The sequence below is a fragment of the Fukomys damarensis genome, unplaced genomic scaffold (genome assembly GCF_012274545.1).
Source record: "Fukomys damarensis isolate Sample0158 unplaced genomic scaffold, DMR_v1.0_HiC HiC_scaffold_5, whole genome shotgun sequence".
Taxonomy (NCBI): domain Eukaryota; kingdom Metazoa; phylum Chordata; class Mammalia; order Rodentia; family Bathyergidae; genus Fukomys; species Fukomys damarensis.
Window position 1 is genome coordinate 40,331,432 of NW_022900917.1, and position 20,836 is coordinate 40,352,267.

General features: G+C 35.8%; 1 long non-coding RNA gene across 1 annotated transcript; it reads right to left on the reverse strand.

Annotated features, from left to right (window-relative positions):
- Positions 1–607: 607 nt before the first annotated feature.
- On the reverse strand, positions 608–10,977 carry LOC104851710. Its single transcript, XR_777264.1, has 3 exons — positions 10,905–10,977; positions 10,645–10,696; positions 608–680 (listed from the first exon to the last, which is right to left on the reverse strand). It is a non-coding gene; the product is annotated as an uncharacterized LOC104851710 (long non-coding RNA).
- Positions 10,978–20,836: the final 9,859 nt, after the last annotated feature.

Consider the following 20,836-nt stretch of genomic DNA (forward strand, 5'->3'; position numbering starts at 1 on the left):
AATAGCATTAATTCTATACTATCTCTTCCAGAAAACACAAGAGAAAATATTTCCCCACTTATTTTATGAGGTCAGCATCTAATAACAAAGCAGAAAAAAGACATTATGAGAAAATAGCAGTCCAATATCCTTGTGACTATGAGTGCAGAAATCCACAACAAAATATTAGCAAACTGAGGCTACCACCATATAAAAGTATAATTAATTCACCAGGAGCAAAGAGGGACTCATCAAAGGAATGCAAAGTGAGTTCAATATTCAAAATGTAATTCACTGTATTAAGAAAAGTCATAGCTGGGGCCAGGGACGTAGCTCAGTGGTGCCCTGCCTGCCTGGCAAGTGTAAGCTCCTAAATTCAATCCTCAGTACAAAAAAAAAAAAAAAAGTCACAGATTATCTCAATTGATAAAGAATTAGAAAGACTTAGACAAAATTCAACAACCATTAATTACTCAAAAAGAAGTATCTCCTGAGTAGGAAGAAAAGAGAGTTTTCTTTTTATTTTTTGGTTTTTGAGACAGGGTCTCACTATGTAGTTCAGACTGCTCTGGAATTCACTGTGTAGCTCAGGCTGGTCTCAAACTCACAGCAATCCCCCGCCTCAGCCTCCCAGTGCTGGGATTACAGGCGTGCACCACCACGCCTGGCTGAGAGTTTCCTTTTTCAACCTATAAGGATACCTGCAAAAAAAAAAAAACAAACTGTAGCTAATATTGTAATACATCATGCTGAAAGACTAGATGAATACATTTCCTCTAAAATAGAGAACCAGATAAGGATGTCCATTTCACCACTTCTATTTATAAATTTATCTATTAATTCATAATAACCTGAATCAAAATTTCAGCATGTTTTATAGTCATTGTTATGCTGATTCTAAAAAATTACATAAAAGGACAATGGAACTAGAATATCCAAATCATTCTGAAGAAGAAAAACAAGTTGGAGAATTCACACTACCTGATTTAACACTTACTATAAAGTTACAATACTTCAGAAAGTGCATTGTTGACAAAAGGACAAATATAAAATATAAGAATAGAAAATCCAGAAATAAGACTAACAAATGTGGTCAACTTATTAGTTTATCACAAAAGTGTAAAGACAGTTCAATAAAGAATGGATAATTTTTCCCAAAAATCCTGGAATTAATTATTGAACATCTTTTGGTAAAAGAGTGAATCTTGACCAATACATAGCACCTTCTACAAAAAATAAAATGGGGGTATACTTAAATGTAAAACTACAACACAAAGCATAGGAAAATATATTTGTTATTGGAGAGTAGGCAGTAGCCCTACCAAAATAAGATCCAAGATGGATTATGTAAAGGTGTAAATTTCCAATGATGAATGTCGTTATTCATTTGCTATCTTTACAGTTTTGTCTTTCTATAATATGATATAGATGAAATGATTTAGTACTGCACATCACAAATGTTATACCCTATGCAGGACAGCCAGGATTGAGTTTATGTAACCTTTTTGATAGGCTTCTTTCACTTAGCAGTATGATTTACAATTCTAATCTGTAGAATGATGAGAGAAATATTTGCCTCTGGGGCAGTGGGGACAAAACTACGGCACGAGTGCTGCAGCGAACTGTTAGTATCATTGAAAGCTCTAAAAGGTTTGCCATCACTGCTCTAGGATTTGTTATGAAGGTTAAAGTAGCTAGTATAATACCTGACACATTTAAAATGGTGACCATGAAAACTATATTGTAGATAAAATGATAATAAAATGTGTAATTCATCAGACATTATTATTACATTATTTGTTGGAATGCAGTGTGGTCCAGTATGGTCTAAATATCTCCAGTGTTACAATTTTAAAGAAAACACAAATTGTATAAAAATAAAGAAAAACATACTCAGCCATAAAGAGCGAGAGAATAGATTCATTCATAGGAAAATGGATACATATTGAAGATATACTCCTAAGTGAAATAAATAAGTCCCACATGTGTAAATACCGAATAGTTTCCCTGGTGTGAATATTCTGCAACAATGCATAAGATTCTAATAAGATTACTGACATTTAGAAATGGGAGGAAAGGAGCTAAAGATGTAGGGAAGGTGTGATACGTAGGGGAAGAACAAAAAGGGAAAAGAAAAAAATGTGAGAGAATGAAAAGATGAAAATAAAGTGTTTGTAGATGGGGAGGGGAGGAGGGGTTGAAGGGAGGGCAGAGGTAAGGGGAAAAAAATGAGAATCAAGACTTGCCATGTAAAGGTACATGATCCCAACAATAAATGTAACTGTACTGTATCCCTAAATGTACCAATAAACTCAATAAAAAAAAAATAAAGAAAAACAAAAATATGGAAACTACAAAAAAGAAAAGAAAATCCAATGTTTATTCCTTATACCAATGAGCATTAAGCAGCCACTTCCTATATTGCACTCAGTTGAAGAACAAAAATGGAGAGCATTACAGTAGGCATCAATAAAAGAAACCTGATCATAAAGTTGTTCTTGTAAAATAATCCAGTACAAGATACATACTCATAGATATAGACTCTGAAACTCAGTGTTTCCTAGTGAAGGTGTTATTCTTCTGTTTTTGTTTTTGTTTTTTTTTAATCAGGCTCTTGGTCATGAAAGTTCCAACCAATCTTCTGGGATTTGTATTTGTTATGGACTTATTTCTTTCAGGAAGTTTATATATTGAAATTGCATATTTCCCCAAAGCAGATTTTATTAATGTTAGCTAAGGATCATTTTTCACATGGGAGAGAGTAAACTAAGAACCAAATCTATGCGAGAATCAAGGGAGAAAAAAAGATGCTTGCCCACTTTTCCCACTTGCTAAGAATGGAACTTCTGATTAATAAAAAAATAAACTTTCTGAGGTTCCTACTTCCTGAATCCAGGACTTATTAGATTCCTTAATGGTTCTACAATTTCTGATAGTATAAATGCTTCTGATACTTTATCTTTTATTTTAGAGTACAGAATTCAATGCCACTATAAGAAGTTAATATTTTAATGTAAAGTTTAAACATTTATGTTGTATTATAATTATTTGTGTTAAAATCGTGGGTATTTGTGTGTCTAACATGTTCTGCTTAATCATCCTCATATTTTCTTCTGTTAATGGTTTGCTAGCATACTAGGAATCTAGCTCAGTATCTGTCATCCCCAATAAGAGCTTGTAAGTTAAAATTAAATTATGGCTTTCTTAAAAAAATCTTTTGGGGGGGTTCTCTTTTTTTGAGACAGGGTCTCCCTATGTAATTGACACTGACCTGGAACTCACTATGTAGTCCAGGCTGGTCTCAAACTCACAGCGATCCTCCTGCCTCAGCCTCCCAAGTGCTGGGATTATAGGCATATGATGTCCAGGCTGGTCTCAAACTCACAGCGATCCTCCTGCCTCAGCCTCCCAAGTGCTGGGATTATAGGCATATGCCACCATGCCCGGCAAAAAAATCTTAACTAATATTGTGACAAGGTTTTAGTAATTAGGAATACAAAAACTCATAAAGATATAAATTGCTGAAGGGTGGTCAGAAGCATAATGAAACATCATTGAATAATTATGTGTATATATATATATATATGTATATATATATATATATACATTATTCAATATATATACACATATATAAGGATATATATTTATATCCTTAAATGGAATATAGTGATACTGTCTCCTCATGGAAAGTTAGATCTAAGGATTTCATCCAGTTCTGATTGTTATGAGCCCTTTATGCACCAAATTCCTTCTGAGTTCATTGGCAGCTGTTAACCATCTATGAACACTCACATATCCTTTGGGTTAAGTACAAGCATCCAACTGGGTGCAAAGTTTAATATTCCAACATAAACTGATTTCCATCATAGTTTATACAGCTTCATGAGGAGACACCCACTATTAAAATTCCTTGTGAAGAGGACACAAAAAATATATCCTGCCCTATAAAAGTTAATTTTATATCAATATCAATGGATTCCAATGATGAAAAAATACATGATTTTACACCAACGCAGGCCATATGCCCAAATATCACAGAGCATTATTTCTGCTATAAAAGGAAGCATTTCTGCACTCAAGGATTTCATAGTCCTGAAGATCCCTGGTTGTAGAGCAGTCTCATCTTATAAAGAGACTAATATGCCCAAATATGTAAAATAGGGAAAATGTGCATAAGAGTGAGGAAGAAGCCAAACATGAAATCTTCAGCTGTGAAGCAGAGGACAATGCATACCCAGATACTAGACATCGCTAAAAGTCATGTAATATATTTCTGTATTCAAGCCCTCTCATTCTAGTATCTGACCAGGGTGGGTAAGTGACTCAAAGCAAACCTATCAAAGTTAACAAAACTCACATGTTAATATTTTGATTGGAACCATTAGAAAAACAGGCATTCTTTGTATTTAAACTGCTGGGAAAAAAGGAATCAAACTATATACAGCTATTTTATTACCATGAAGGAAGATCCTGCTCAAAATGAAATTCATACAATAAAAGTAGGGCCAAAAAAGCCAATAGACTTAATCTTTTTGACATTGTGGTAAAAAATACAATGAATATTTAAATTTTAAAAATGTATGACAGTAAAAAACACGCTGCTATTAATCCCCCTCACTTTAAACGCTTTTCCCATTTTTCCTGCCACTTTCTGAAGCAGTTGTGGAAGTCCTTTTTCATGAGTGTCTTTCGTTGAGTGGTCATAACTGAACTGACGTCTTGAATTGATTAAAGACGTTTTCCGTTCATGGCAGTTTTGATGGGAGAAGAGCCTGAAGTCAGCTGGAGCCAAATCTGATGAATAAGTAGATGAGGACACACTACAACGTAGTTATGAGCCTGCCTTTCTATTGCTTGGCTCTCGGCGGCAGTCCTCACCGTGTTTTCTAATCGCACCTCACAAAGACATTGCAAAAGAAGTTTCCAGAACTGGTACAAAAAGTGGCACGAATGATGGCATAGGAGGTTTGAAGTGAGGGGGAGTCTGTGGGGGTGGGGGGTCAACGGCAACACGTCTTTTACTGTGATACACTTTTTAAATTTAAACTTGCATTGATCCCAGTAATGAATGTAGCTGTACTGTCTACCTAGAATGTACCAATAAATTAAATTTTTAAAAAAATTTTTCCACAATGCTGCCCGTGTGATTTCCCCAAAGAACAAGCTATAGAATGTATTCATTCATTTATTCAGTTATTTTTTGTTGTTGTTCTTGAACACTTTCTTTGTGCCAGACAGTGAAAAATAAAATAATAAACATGCATCATATGTTTTGATTGCCCCTTGAGTCCTGAGTCAGACCATGTATGAAGCCCTGAGATTTTTCAGATATGGAATAAATACTTTATTTTATTTTTCTTTAAGCCAGTTATCAATGACAGAGTCCTCCCTAGAAAGACATACCCCAAAGGATTAGTCTAAGAAATATTCGTGCCTCCTGCTCTTTAAATATTTGAGAAGAGATAGTATTATTGTCATACGGCTCTTGTTGTAATCATAGAAGATTCTTCTGTTCGCAGTAAAGTTTCTAGCAAGCACCATAATTTTGTATCAACAGCCTATTGATTATTTTTTTCATTTGAGCATATTTCTACCTAGTATACATTAGAGCTTCAATGCTTTCCTTTTTCATAAAGAGCTCTGATAGAGAACAAATCTCTTCACAGCTACACAGAATCTTACATAGAAACAGAAATATCAGAATAGCCTATTATAGACCTTTCCAGATTATTTACTGAAGTAAAGGTTGTAAGCATTAATAAGGAAGGAATTAAATTTTTAAAACATGAGACACTATCCTCATCACTTTGATCAGTATCTAAACTTAATGTTAATTGAATTAATAAAAGTATGAATAAATAAGGAGATTAATAAATTAATAAAAATAATAGTCAACAACTCTTAGACTTTTTTCCCATAATCTTTATGGATTCAATTTCTCTACAAGTGAAATATAATGTATAAATTATAATTTAGAATCACTGTATGCTATTAGTATAAATCTGAGAAATATACTGACATTTTTATAAATAGTCCACCCTGTGGTTGAAGAAACTACTATGCACTTAAGAGATTTTGCAAATGACATATTTTTATTACTAATAGAAAGACAGTCTCCTTCTATTTTCCTTTTCTTTTGTGCTTAAGGCTTTTAGAAAAGAGAATGAGTGTAGAGTCACACGTACCAAGTTCCACTGGAACATTTTAGTAAACATGAGCTCTGATTTATTTTGGACTTTCAATATGCTCGGAAAATATGTAAATGTGAGCATAATTATCATAGAAATAGAACTTTCCTGCATTATCCCATAGTCATTCATTATGAATTCCCACAATGAACTGGTGATGTAAATACTACTATAAACTTTTCCAAAATGAGTAAACTGAAAATCAAGATGTGTGATTGATCCTTACATGGCAAATTACTGGGCCTGGAACACAAAGCACCTGGCTTCCATACAGACCACATTATGACAGCTGCCATTCCAAGGCACAAAGATAAGGAGGAATGCAAAACTCCCACCAGTAGGATAGATTTTAGAGAACTCTTCTCTCTGGTCATGTCTGGACTGATTTCAGGCTGACTGATTCTTTCCCATATGTAATATATGACCAGGATCTCTCAAATATTGGTGTGAAATCACTTTTAAACTCACTAATACTAGTGCCATGAAATTGTGCTCAGACTACGAACCTCATGGACAGTTTTTGTCTCTTCTGTAGTACCTGGCACATTGGTGAGCTTTGATCAATACAAATTATTAATTTAAACATCACAACTATTTGAAAGGAAAAATATGGTCTTGTTATCTTTTTCTGTTGTATTTTGCAAAATATCCTGTTACTTAATTCTCATGATACCTTACACAAGAGACCCACAGAATTTTCCTCACTCAAAGGATATTGAAAGGATAAAGAAACCAAAGTAACTTTGCTTGAATTACAGAATTTTAGAATTTAGGTGAAAAAAATTAAAAATAAGATTCCTAGGATCTTTATTAATATTATGTATCATTCTCATTCCTACTATGTGCCCGTTACCACACTGGTAACTGAGGACAAAATCCCCACCTCTAACTTGAGGTACAGGAAAGGCGCACTGCTTGTCTCTCCAAAGGCAGTCTGGTCTCTCAGGCCAGTGCTCCAGAGTCCAGACCATGCTGTCCCAAGGGGGCACAGTAACATTAGGAAAGGTTATGGGTTTCTACTCTCTATAACCTGTTCTTAGCTTCCTCAACTGTGGTGTACCCTTACTATCACCTGTAGTCTCATGTGCAAAATGATCTCTTACTACAGTTCTAAGGATTTTATCCTCAGATCATATACTAACATTTGACAGATGTGGAAAGATGTTCAACATTTTCCTCCAAGAAAACAAAATACAGTAAAAACAATGAAGACCCAAGATCAAGAAGGACTTTTCTGTGAGCCTGGAAAAGCTCATTTAATTCCCATGGTACTTTGTTTTTCTTTTTTCTTTAGGTATGCAACAGAAATAAGAATATCTAAATTATAGAGGTATTGTGATGCCAAAAGCAATGCATGAAAAATGCTTCATACTTAAAAATGAGTCCATTAAGTGATAAATATTATTCTTATTGTTTTTAATTATCACATTCCAGTAATAATGAATTCCAAAAAATTCTTCTATCATTTGGAATACAAAATTTTATTCCATTCTTCCCTTGGTCTGAGACAAGAATATTCCAACCAGACTTTAATCTTTCTAATGGATTGTGTACCTAAACTCAGTGGAAATGACTCTGGCTATTCAGTGGCTCATTTACTACCTGCCTGATCCAAAATCTAACATATTGAACCCAAATATGTAACTCTTGAATGAAAGTGCCACTGTACTCACAATACATTTTTCCTAGTCCCATATATATCCTAGTCCAGCAATGATGAAACTTTTAGAGACTAAGGGCCAAACTACAACCTGAAATTCACTTACCTATGGCAGAGTCCCTATGCTACAATTAAACCTGAATATTGAAGTTTAGTTTAGAAAAAAGCAACTCATACATTAACATCTTTTGTCTTAGCAGAACACAGTAACATGTGTGCCACATGCTCACCACCACTGTGCAGGCTTTCCCATTAATCTCTTAGATTTGATTTTCCAAAAGATATGATAGGAACTAACAACTTTGTGGGCAAGACACACACTAGAAAGGTGCCAACTTCAGAGACAGGTCAGATTTCAATATTAACTCCTCTATATGGGATTTCCACACAGTTAGGTGAACCTGGTCACCTAAATCTGTTTTCTTCCCTGTAAGATGGAGATTATGGTATGTGAGAATCAATGAATATACATGTATGTGTGTGTGTGTGTGTGTGTATGCAAAAAGGAAGTATCTAGCAGCAAAAAAAGAAAATACCTAACACAAAAAAAACTTTCAGGAAGAGAATATTAAATTGTGAAAGGTGCTTTACCCTCCCATCAGAGGTGCAGTGTTGGATCTTTTACTGTGACCAGCTCACGCTACAATATAGAGTGCCTAGGCAGCAAGACCTATTTCCAAGACACACAACTCAGCACTGTGCTTTCCTGCACCCCACAGGTTTAAAAAAAAAAAGCTTCCAAGTTACTAACATCACTAACTTCACAGGACTTCAATTGCAGCCAGTGTTTTCTCATGTTAGGTATTGCATACACCTACTTGCAGACTGTCATTCTGAGTCAAAGTAGTATGCACTGAGTAAAGGTTTAGAAGTATTCCGCTTTTCCTTTTTTTTTTTTTTTTTTTTTTTGTACCGAAGAGCGAACTCAGGCCCTTGCACTTTCACTTGCAGTGCAGGCGGAACCACTGAGCCAAGACAGTCCATTTTTACAAGTACAGGTTCAGACACCCCACATTGAGAAGTACATACCAGGTCTCAATATAAAGAATGCAACCTAACTTTTGTTTCCCCTCTTCCCACTAAGACCAGGAAGTACTGCAACTTCACCCACTCCTACTCTGCCCACCAATTTAAACTGATGAGGATTTCCCAGGAAATCTGCTGTCAATCACCTGGAATCACCATCTCACACTGTAACAGTTACATCTGCTAATTCATTTTATTTTTCTATTTATTGGTTTTGTGGCAATGAAATTCATAAGCTCATCCTAGATCTATAAACTCTGCCCTTATAATATTAAGAAATACTTATTTCTTAGCATTAAATTAGCTTCAAAAAGAGCAAACATTTTTAGAATGTGGAAGTTTGAATAGGACAAAATTTCACAGTTGATTCTCAACTTTGGAAAGCGAAGTTATCCTTTCTTTAAAAAAAAAAAAGAAGGAGGAAAAGCCTCAAAAGATTTTTGATCAATATAAATGAACAATTTTTGCCACTTCCAGTCCAAATGACAAATTCTTCCTCAGGGAAAATTCTCCACTCTTTTAAACAAATTCTTTCAACTACTAACAAAAGCACTTCTTCCCCATCCCACCCTCCTTTCTAGGCCATCAATTTCAAAATCAGACCAAATAAGAGAACTGAGGCCCAAGCCTCAAAAGATTTTTGATCAATATAAATGAACAATTTTTGCCACTTCCAGTCCAAATGACAAATTCTTCCTCAGGGAAAATTCTCCACTCTTTTAAACAAATTCTTTCAACTACTAACAAAAGCACTTCTTCCCCATCCCACCCTCCTTTCTAGGCCATCAATTTCAAAATCAGACCAAATAAGAGAACTGAGGCCCTTTGATATATAGCAACTGTCTTAAAAAAAAAAAATGCAACTGTCTTGTAAAAAAAAAAAAAAAAAAAAAAAAAGTAAATAGATTTCAGGAGGCCTCACTTTCTAATTACATTTTTTTACAGAAGATTTTATGTTTTCTTGACCAGTTGAAGGCCACTTTAGGCCAAACTAAGTTGATGTAAGCCAGATTAGTTGAATCTGTTGAAAGTTTTTTCATAAAACATGGGGCTAGGGTTAAAACTTCAAGATCTGGAAAGGTTATTCTGAAGATCATCTGCCCTGGGTAATTTGGTGTCTAGAGACCCAGTAAGGTTAATCCAAATTATCCGGGAGATTACCGCTTAGACAGCAAACGGTTCCACAAACATCACCATTGCTATGATAGGCAGAGAAATGATATGCTGCACTTTTGTTAGCATTTTCAAGGAGACTAAACCTAAAAATGTCAGTGAAATGAAGACTCGAGTTCATAGGCAAAGCTGTCACTGGACTGCTGAATTATGAGGCTAGACTTTCAGTAGCTGCCAAGTTATAGGTCAAGCACTTCTAGGTCAACTTTCACCTCTTGCAGAAAACCCATGATGAAATTTCAAAGGCTTTTTCGTAAAGTTTTATTAACTTAAGATAGTTTGAAAGAAAAGGGTAGAATGTGAAATTTTGCTATCTTTGTCCATTGTTTTCTGCTTTTCATGCTGCAATGCTCATAGGATCATACATGGATAATCAATTATGGGCACACAGTGGGAAAAACAGAATGGAAAGGTGCTCAAAATTCTTAAAACACTTAGGGCAATTGCTACACAGTATTCATGAACTAAAGAAGTAGTTGCTTATTCTTTTTACTTTTAACCTCCAATTTATTTAAAACTAAGTTGGAATAACTGGAATTTTTCAGAACTGTCATGTATGTTATAAAATCCAGAGGGGGAGAGTTTACACATTTTAAGATCATAAATTAAAATCATTACCTGGCAACAGTAGGTGTTTAACAAATGTTTGTTGGCGAATTCTGTTCAAATACTGCATGAAAAACAAGGTCAAAATATAAGTATTAAAGCATGCAAACTGCACAATTTGCATATGCAAGTGACTATACATGTGAATAGCTATTTGGCAAAGAAATGCTTAATATATATCCAGATATGTGAATATAAAAAGGCACTGTTATATGAAAAAATCACCACATTGGTATAATTTAGCAATCTTTGCTTAACTTTAGGCCACTTACCTAAGTCTAGTGCCAATATGGGCACATAACTCTGTGAAGTCCAAAATCATGGCTGTTCTTCATATTTTGTTCTAAAGAAAAGATTAAAATGATCCATTTGTTCCTTTCCAACTCCACTGTCATTGTCTGGTATGCGCTTCTACCAGCATCTGTTGAGACTTGTGCAATAATTGCCTGACTGATCTATTCAAATTCTACCGGCCTTGTAAAATCACTTTACATAGAAAGCAATGTTGTTCAGTGTTCATGTCTGACACATTTCCTTGCTTGAAACATTTCAGTGGTTTTGTATCTAGACCCTGTCACAGAGGCACAAAGAGGGCCATGAAGCCTGAACCTCACAGTCGTGGAAGACCACAAATGTAGTTTGATCTCACCTCCAAATGAGGATGCACATTCCCGGAGATACAGAGATAGGACTGAGGCATAATGGTCCTCATACAACTTCAAGGTCCCATGACCAATTAGTGGTATGGGTAGAGTCCACATCACCTCGAGTACACTTGAGAACTGATTCTTTGTAAATTCTATATTTATCTTGTGAATTCCATGCCTGTGCTAATGGGCTGCATTTCTTATTCTTTTCTCCTTGCCTCTCTTTTTCCCTCCTTTCTAGTACTGAGGATTGAGCCCACAGCCTTTGCACTGAGCTATATCCCCAGCCTTTTTAAAAAAAAAATAACAGGGTCTCACTAAATTACTGAGTTGCCCAGGCTGGGCTCAAACTTGGGATCCTTCTGTGTCAGCCTCTCAGAGTACTGACTGAGGTTACAGGCATGAGCCATCACACCTGGCTTCTCCACCTTCACCTCCTTCCTCCTCCACCTCTTCTGTCTCCTCCTTCTTTTAATACATCAGAAACTGTGGCCTGAGTCTCTTGAATATTTTACAAGTATATTTTCCAGTGAACTTAGGAAAACACAGTGCTTAACATGGTCCACAAGACCCTAATTTTTTTTACTATAACCTAGTTTAGCAGTCTCATTTTTATTCTCTACACTCTTTCCTTTCAAATCCAGACAACACTGACCTTCTTTCTTCAAATAATCCATGTTTTCTCCTGCCACAGGACCATTGCACATATTATGCTTATCTGAAATATTCTTTTTCCTTCTTTCTACACTGCTTTTTACTGTTATCTCTTCTCATCCTTCAGCTCTCAGCTCAAGTGCTGCTGCCTCCTGGAAAGTCTTTCTTGGCCTCTCTGTGTAGACAGATTTCCTCTCCTAATATACTATCTCAATACCTCAGTCATAATTATTCTTATGTTTACATGATCTTTAGAGCAATACTGTCTCCCCACCAGATGCAAGTTGTAAGAGTAGAAATATCTTTTTATCTGGGGAGAAGGGATAATGTGTACATAAATATAAACTTACTCTTCATCTACACAATTGGCCAGTATTTACCAGATTAATAATATATATTCATTAAATGAATTAATTTTTATTATACCCAACGATGAATATAACTGTGCTGTATTCTTCAAAAGTACCAATAAACTCAATAAGATAAAAAAATTGTATTACACATGCTGCCTATAAAAAAAAAATCTATGTTTTAGAGAACAGTTGTATTGAAAACCTAATCTGTACTGGCCTAGTTTATTTAAAACAAATATACAGTCAAAATATATCCAAAAACTAAGTTTTCTACTAAAAGAGCAGGACATCCATTCAGAAAGATATCTCTTTTGCCAGTGACTTTGAATCTAAAATGCAGAACTCTTACCTCAGGTGCTCTAATCAGCAGGAAGTAAAGGGTGCCAGTGATTTAAGAGAGACTAAGTGGGATTTTAAGCCACAATCAAGTGGACTGAGCCAGAGCATTCAGTGGACCTGGTTTTCCACAGCTCTTTAAGCCTCTGGTTCACGTGAAGGAAAGAAGAGGCATCCATCACTGCTTCCTCACCATCCAGACATCATCCAATGAATCACACTGGTGACGTGCTTTGGTTCCACATCGTCTAGCTTGTTCACATGGACCGAGGCTAAAGGAAAAAGGTCTCTTCCACCCTGTGAACAATCAACATATTGTTTCAGTAGAATGGATCCATTAAAAAACAAAATTACACACATACACACACCAAACATTGAACTTCCTGTGTATAAAGGAGAAAAGCATCTAAACCGTAGGAATGAAGAACAATTTTGTTGTGGGGACAAGAAACACCCTGTGCTCATGGGAAGGCCACTGCTGATCAGTAGCTGAATAGCTGACCATCATCCAGTGCTTACTAAGAGCCAGTTACAAGTCTATTCACTTTCACATATATTAACTTACTGAACTCTCACAACAGCTTTATGAAATAAGTACCTTATGATCTCTGCTTCACAGATGACGAAACTGATGCACAGTAATGTTAATTGTCCAATGGCACAAAACTAATGAGCTGGGAGAACTAGAATTTAAACCCAGGCAGTCTGGCTACAGATTCTATTTTTGTAAAAATAGCATAATTTGAGGTATGGCGGTCCACACCTATAATCTAAGCTATTTAGGAGATTGAGGCAAGAGGATCATAAGTTTGAGAACAGCCTAGGCAACTGAGCAAGACCCTGTCTCAAAAAACTTCCAAAAGGGCTAGAAGCTCAGTGGTGGAGGGCTTGTCTGGTGTGTGTGAGGCCCTAGGTTCAATCCCAAGCATATACACACATGCACTCACACATATACACACACACTCAATTATACTGACTTTCAAGCATTGTCTATATTGGAGTCTACAGTCTCAAAATTTAGCTACCTTCACAAGTACTACTAACAGACAACTGCTACATTTGATATGTTAATTTTTCTCAGCATTAAGAAAAATGTTTAGTATATGGAAGAAAGTCATCTAAAGGAAGAAAAGAAAGTCAAAATGTAGAAAACCAGAATCAGGGGATTTAGCTCAGCGGTTTGGTGGCCTGCCTTGCAAACACAAAGACCCGAGTTCAATCCCCAATACCAAGAAAAACAAACAAACAAAAGAAAACCAGAATCAACTGCTCCAATTTGAAGTAATAATTATATCTAATATTATTAAGTGCTGTGTTAATTACTTTGTCGTATTGTTTCATTTAAATTACACAGTCATTCTACAAGGTGCCACTACCTGGCTCCCTTTACAGTAGAAGAAACCTGAGACTCAGAGCAGTTGAGCAACTTGTACAAATGTATACACCCAAATCCAAATCTCACTGCATTGGTCTTGGGAATTTATTCTCATCAACAAAAGAACTATTTGATGTCCTGATTTCTAGACCATGCAAACCACCCTCACCACCACTACCCCAGAAACTTGGGTAAGACATTTATAAAACAGCAGGAGAAAAAGAGCAAAAACAGATCAGAGTTACAAGGGTATTAATGGATAGCTAGGCTAAATAACCAATTGCCACGAGAAAGCCTATGGAGAGGAGAAGAAAAAGTTCACCAATAGTTTACATAAAGAAGCAAATATTGTTTGAATGTTGAAATAATACTGAAATATTATAAAGGAAAATTATTGAAAAATAAAGTTTAGGACCAGGGATTTAGCTCGGTGGTTCCACTGCCTGGCTGGCAAGCACAAAGTCCTGAGTTCAAACCCTAGTACCAAAAAAAATTTAATAAAAATAAAGTTTAGAGAAAGTTCGTATCTTGGTCACTTTCACAACTGTAACTTAGCACCATATGCTAGAGGGATTATAAATAACAGGAGTTTATCTCTCCACAGTTCTAGTAGCTGAAAAAGTCTGAGGTCAAGATGCCAGTATAGTCAGGTCTGTTGAATGCCTTTCCAGGTTGTGGAAGGGCCCCACCTCCAAATACCAAGTTTTAATATATGAACTTGAGGGGACATAAATATTCAGGCTATAGCAGTTTTCAGGGCAACTTTTAAAGAAGTCTGAAATAAGAGGTGCTAAAAGCTCAAATGACAAATATTTGTTAATAATGGGATATTTAAATCAAATAATGATCATAAAATAACAATAACTACTATAACAGTGTTTGCTAAAGATCAGACATTAGTCTAAGAACTCTATATTCATCAACTCAATATTCAAAGTCATTTTGTAAGGAAAGTACTGCTGTGATTTGTAATTTACAGATTGGGAAAGTAAGGAAGATAGAGTTTAAGTAAGTCATATAATTTATATGCAGCCATATAACAAGCAACTGAGGCAATTTAAGCCAGAACTCATTCTATACTTGTTTTTGAGACATTCATAGTGGAAGACTGCATTTATCTGCTATATTAGGACTGGTTTGTTTGGCTTCATAGAACAAACTGAGGTTACACACAAACACTGAATTATTTTTATAGTAATGTAAGCCTGTTTATTTCTCTTCTGAAAAATAAATTATGATAATTTTCTGTTAAAGTAGATTTTTAATATGAAACTTAAAATAATGAAGAATAAATAGAAAATCATGGATTTGTACCCTTCCTTAATTATAGTCAAAATATGCATTATTTATTTTAATTCATGATTTCTTAGGTTTCCATTTTTCTTTTTCTTCCTTCTCTCCTTCTTCAGTCCAAAAGTCACCAGGACAGAAATACTGATTCAAAGGAGGACGGTAACAGGTCTGAGTAGAAAGGACGTCTAAGGAACTCAATAAAGGAGGCCTTTTGAAGATGGTGTTTGAACCACGTGACAACAGATAGCCTGTTGCAGCTGACAGTGGCAGTCCATGTAAAGAAGATGGAGTTAGGGGAGCAAGACAGCCAGACAAGGCCAGGTGATGACTAAACACCCAAAAAATCCAGTACATTTAAATATATATTGATTATAATGGGACCGGATTTCTCAGGGACTGAGAAGAACCCTGTGGTATTGAATTAATTAGAACTATCAGTATGAATTCGTGGCTTCAGTAAATACAAATATAAATGTGGGTATTTCTTAGCTCTCGCCTGGGAACACCAATGCCAAGTAGCAATAAGCACATCTAATATCTGTCACTCTGATCTTAGCTTGTGAGCTCCACGCTACAGTCAAAGAAACTAGGGCTTCTTGGAGAAATGGCTACATCCAGAGCTGGGCAAAGAAAATACAAGAAAAGCCTGAGATATTTTATGGAAGCAGATGGTAAGGAAAAGCTAAAAGAATGTCAAAAGGACACTAAAACCAGTTTTTAAGGGGCATCTTATAGCAAAATCTGGAACAATTTAAACACCAAAATACCAATGAAAATGACAGGTGATAAACCATTGAATAAAATATGGATCCATTTGCCTATGCTGATCTAAATAAATAAGAGAATAAATGGTGAGAAAAGGAAGCTTTATATATGGTATAACAACGAATAAATATTGAGGGAAGGATGGAATGAGAAAGACACCATTAGGCAACATCACCATAATATTTAATTTAGCATGGGAGGGGTAGGGGAAAGGTAATAAGGGAAGAGAGGAAAAAACATGAGAAAATGAAAGGGACGACAGGGACAAGGGGGAAAAATGAGAACCAAGACCTGTCAGGTAAAGGTACAAGATCCCCATGATGAATGTAACTGTGCTGTCTACCTAGAATGTACCAATAAACTCAATGAGAAAAAAAAACATGAGAAAATGAAAGGGACGACAGGGACAAGGGGGAAAAATGAGAACCAAGACCTGTCAGGTAAAGGTACAAGATCCCCATGATGAATGTAACTGTGCTGTCTACCTAGAATGTACCAATAAACTCAATGAGAGAAAAAAAAACAATTAATTAGCCAAAAAGTCAAAATATGCTAAAGTTATTGGGTAAGAGTGAGATTAAAAGGCTTTATTTATGTATTTTCAATGAATTTCCATATAAAACATTTAATTATAAAAGAAAAGCTGATTGTAGTGAAGAATTCTGAAAGTCATTAACCAAGTAATGAGAGCCCACACCACCAGTGACAGAAATGAACAACACGTGCCTCTCAAGTGAAAGGCAAGAAGGACATATCATCTCTTTGTAAAGTTTTTTTCAAAAGCTACATAACCTGGTCATGAAGAAATATTTGAAAAACTCAAATCATGGACATTTCTACAAAGTCTACCTGTAAACTTAAAACATGTCAAGGATCTGAAACTCAAGGGAAGACTAAGGAACATATGGAAAGATCTTAGAAAGATATGACTACAGGTTGCAGTCGGTGACTATCCTTATGGTGTAAAAGACACCAGTGAGTCAACTGGTGAAACCAAAGAGTACACAAGAGTTTTTAGGCTGTTCTTGAAATTTTTATATGTTTGAAGTTATTGTCCAAAAAAATTTTTTAAATATCACATAGGTTATAAAATTATTGACTATGACAATAAATTATAAATTCTTATTTGCAGTAGGTATTCAACTAAGAAGAACTATTTATTTTGAATTATATCCCTATTGAAAGCTAAGAAATCTACCCAGAACACAAAGAAAGATGGAGGGCCATGATTTTATAATTACAGAACACTAGCTCTAGATATAATTTTTTTCTTTAAAAACCTGGGGTCATTTTCTTGACATAATTAAAACAAAAATCTGTTTTACTTAGTTCAAATATTACCACAAGTAATTATTGTAAAATATAAATATATTGATACATATTTTTAGTTACTGACCTGTCCCAAATCCTGTGAATTTAGACAGAAGCTTTATTCTCTAAAAAGGCATTTCACATCTATCTTTCAGCTACAAATAATTATTCTTTTCACACTTTTTTCCTCAAATTTCCTGAGGACTAAAAGAACTTACAGATCCACTTTAAAATAGATTTGAAGTATAAATAAGTTCCATAGACACTGTAGCAAAACATTGTGAATTTCTCCATAGCTTTTTATAGCTTTCATGCCAGTCCACATGATGATTCTAGATTAGCATGTTCATTCTTATCCCTTTGCCAGTGGTTAGTTGAAGGACGCACAAGTTTCTCGGGATTCAGGGAACAAGTGCATCTCTATTCTTGGATGATGCTGAATTGCCACATTGTGAGCAGAGGGTTGTCAAAGCAGAAATACAGAAGGATCTGTGTCCAGTAACATTGCTTAGCCACTAAACTAACCCACCCTGAACATTACTGTATCTCAGGATTGCCTAATGAAGAAAATAGCAAATATCAATATTATTTAAACCAGTTTGGGGTAGATTTTCTACTGTAGACAAAAACATCTCACTAAAAAACATCAGTGAGAAAAAAATATAAAGGCGGAGAAATTACCTACAAAGAGAATAAGTCCTAAAGTATGCAAAAAGTACCAAATTACTTAAAAGTTTCCATATCTCAACCAGTTTCTCGAAGTCACTGCACTTTGCAAGTGGTTTTTGTAAGCAAAAGAGTCCAGAGCTATCCCAACAGCCTACCACTGGGCCCTGTCAGCAGGAGACAGAAAAAGAGGAGCACTAAACTAGCCAACCACATTCAAACAAGCTGTGGTGCTGTGAGGAAAGCTACAAATTTCTTATTTAAATAAAACCACAACAACATATCCTGCCTCGATGTTTGCTCCTAAGTTCTTGTAATTCAATGCTCAGCATCCCAAAACTATGCATTAGCCAACACCAGGAGACCATGGAAGTAAATACAGCAACTGGAGCCTTCAAGGTTGCTGCTGAGAGCAGTCAACACAAGTTACTTGTTTAAAATGCCTGCTCCTCATACCAAACTCTGGACCACATTCAAAGCACCCACCCTAGTAGCCATGTGTGACCTTTAGGATGATGTACACAAAATGCTGAATCGGAGAATTGTCAGATGGAACGGAGAGATGAGATAATAGCGGAGAGATAATGTTCAATGGGCTCCCGCCCTGCCAAAGCTATCAGGTTTCTCTGAAATGGCCTGTGACTTCACTGGGGTGTCAGTTTACTTCAGGCACTTGCCATTTGTCTGGCAGGAGATTTCATGTAGGGGTATTGCCACCTGCTGGTGACTCTCTTCTCAGGGACCCTCCAGAACCTAGGGATTGTGCTTGGCCCAGAGCACATGATATCACTCTACAAGTTCTAGTTTCTTTTTCACTGTTAAAATTAAACTGTCTTCTCTGTTGCTTATGAATATACAAAACCTCCTGAGGAAGTTAAACAAGTTATCTCAAAAACAAACAAATGAGAGAAAAGAAATAGCTGGCAAGCACATTTTGCAAGAATATCAATTTCTGTCCAAGTGGTTCACTAAAATCTTGCTGATAAAATTGTCTTTGTGTCTGAGCAAGTATTAATAGATTTTTATAAATGGTATGATGACTACTGTGCTTGTGAAAAATAGAAATGTAGTGTAGTAGTTTATTTGAACATATATTTAAGAACCTACGTTAAAATCTGTGAGAATCCTAACCATTTGGAGGATATATTTTTCCACATGGTACATCGAAAGAAAAGACAAAGAAGCACTAGCTTCCAGACACAAAGGTGCAGGTACAAGAGGTGAAATTTTCTATTTAGTGAAATTTCCTGGAAGCATACTTGGTTTATATTGTAGGTACAGTTGTTCAGGTAAAGTTCAGTCCTTCAGGACACGGAATATAATTTCCAGGGCTATGCAATTTTCATGACTGTCTTCCCAAAACAATATATTACCTTCACATCAAATGAACACAATACAGATGGAATTAGGACAGATTGTTTCACCAGCTTCTCCTTCTTCAGAGCAATACTCTTTAAGAATACATACTGCAGGACTTCTATATCTGGAATAGGCCAGTTTGTGTTATCTTTAAAAAAAAAACAGCAGGAGGTATAAAGCTTAAAAGGATAAGTAAAAATGCTAGAGGGCTGAAAACATGATCTATTTGTGAAGGTTAAAGGATTTGTTGTCACAGTATTTAGTCTAGAGAAAGAGAGTATTCACAGTTGCTTAATTACGGGGATTTGAAAATGTCTCATAAAGAACAAACTTTGACCTGTTTTCTCTATCTTTGGAGAGGACGCAATAGTGACACAAACTAAACCCACAGAGCAATCAGGAAGATGCAGCGGAAAGAACAACCACACTCAAAGGAGTCAGAAACACCACTCTGCATGCTAACCGCTGGGACCTTGTGTAAGTTGTCAGAAAAAGAAACATCGTGTCTTTGAGGTAACATGGACTGTAGAGAAAGATGAGGCTATTTTTGCCTCCTGGTTGTTTTGGATGGTTGAGCTAACGAATTTGGGTCAATTACTTAACATTGCTGAGCCTCAGTTTCACATTCATAATGTAGGAATAATTGTACCTATCTAATAGGATTGGTCTGAGGCTGAGAAATTGGACTAACAATGCCAGAAATGCACTTAACGGAATCCCTGACACCTCGTAAGCATTCGGAACGTGCCCTTAAGTCTTGTACAGTCTATTTTCTTTTCTGTAAAATGGAAGCTAAAGACACCTACATAACTAAATGACATCATAAAATACATTCGGTACATTTAGTACCTACATACATCTTCTTTGTCTCCTCTAGCCTTACCTTCACTGGCTATTTAAAAAGGCGCAATAATACTACACAAGAGGGTTGTAAGAATAAAAAATGATAATGGACATAAAATTGTTCTGGACTGGATATGGCTCATCATAGAGGTTCAACACATCTGCTATTGTTGCTATTATTTAGGAATATATCCAACATTGAAAATATTAACTACAATGATGTCAGGCCCTAGATTATCTGGTATTTTTCAACAGCCTTTAAAGTTTACCTAAAGGAACAAAATTTTTATTGCTTACCAGTATTACCATATATCTACACTTTTGTCTCAGGGATGATACCCAAGGAGCTTTCAAAACCTAACTGGGAAGGTAATTTTCACTCACAGTGAAGGATAATGAGCATTTAAACAAGAAATTAAAAGATACAGACATTTCCCATCACATCAGTGTTAGTTGGTAATTGTTTTCACCATCCTTACATGCCCTGTTTCTAACTAGTCCAGTGTTGAAAGAGAAGGAACATGCATCCTCCATAACCTACCCAGTGACCCTCAAAAAGCAAAAAGCACCTCTCTCTCTCTCTCTCTCTCTCTCTCTCTCTC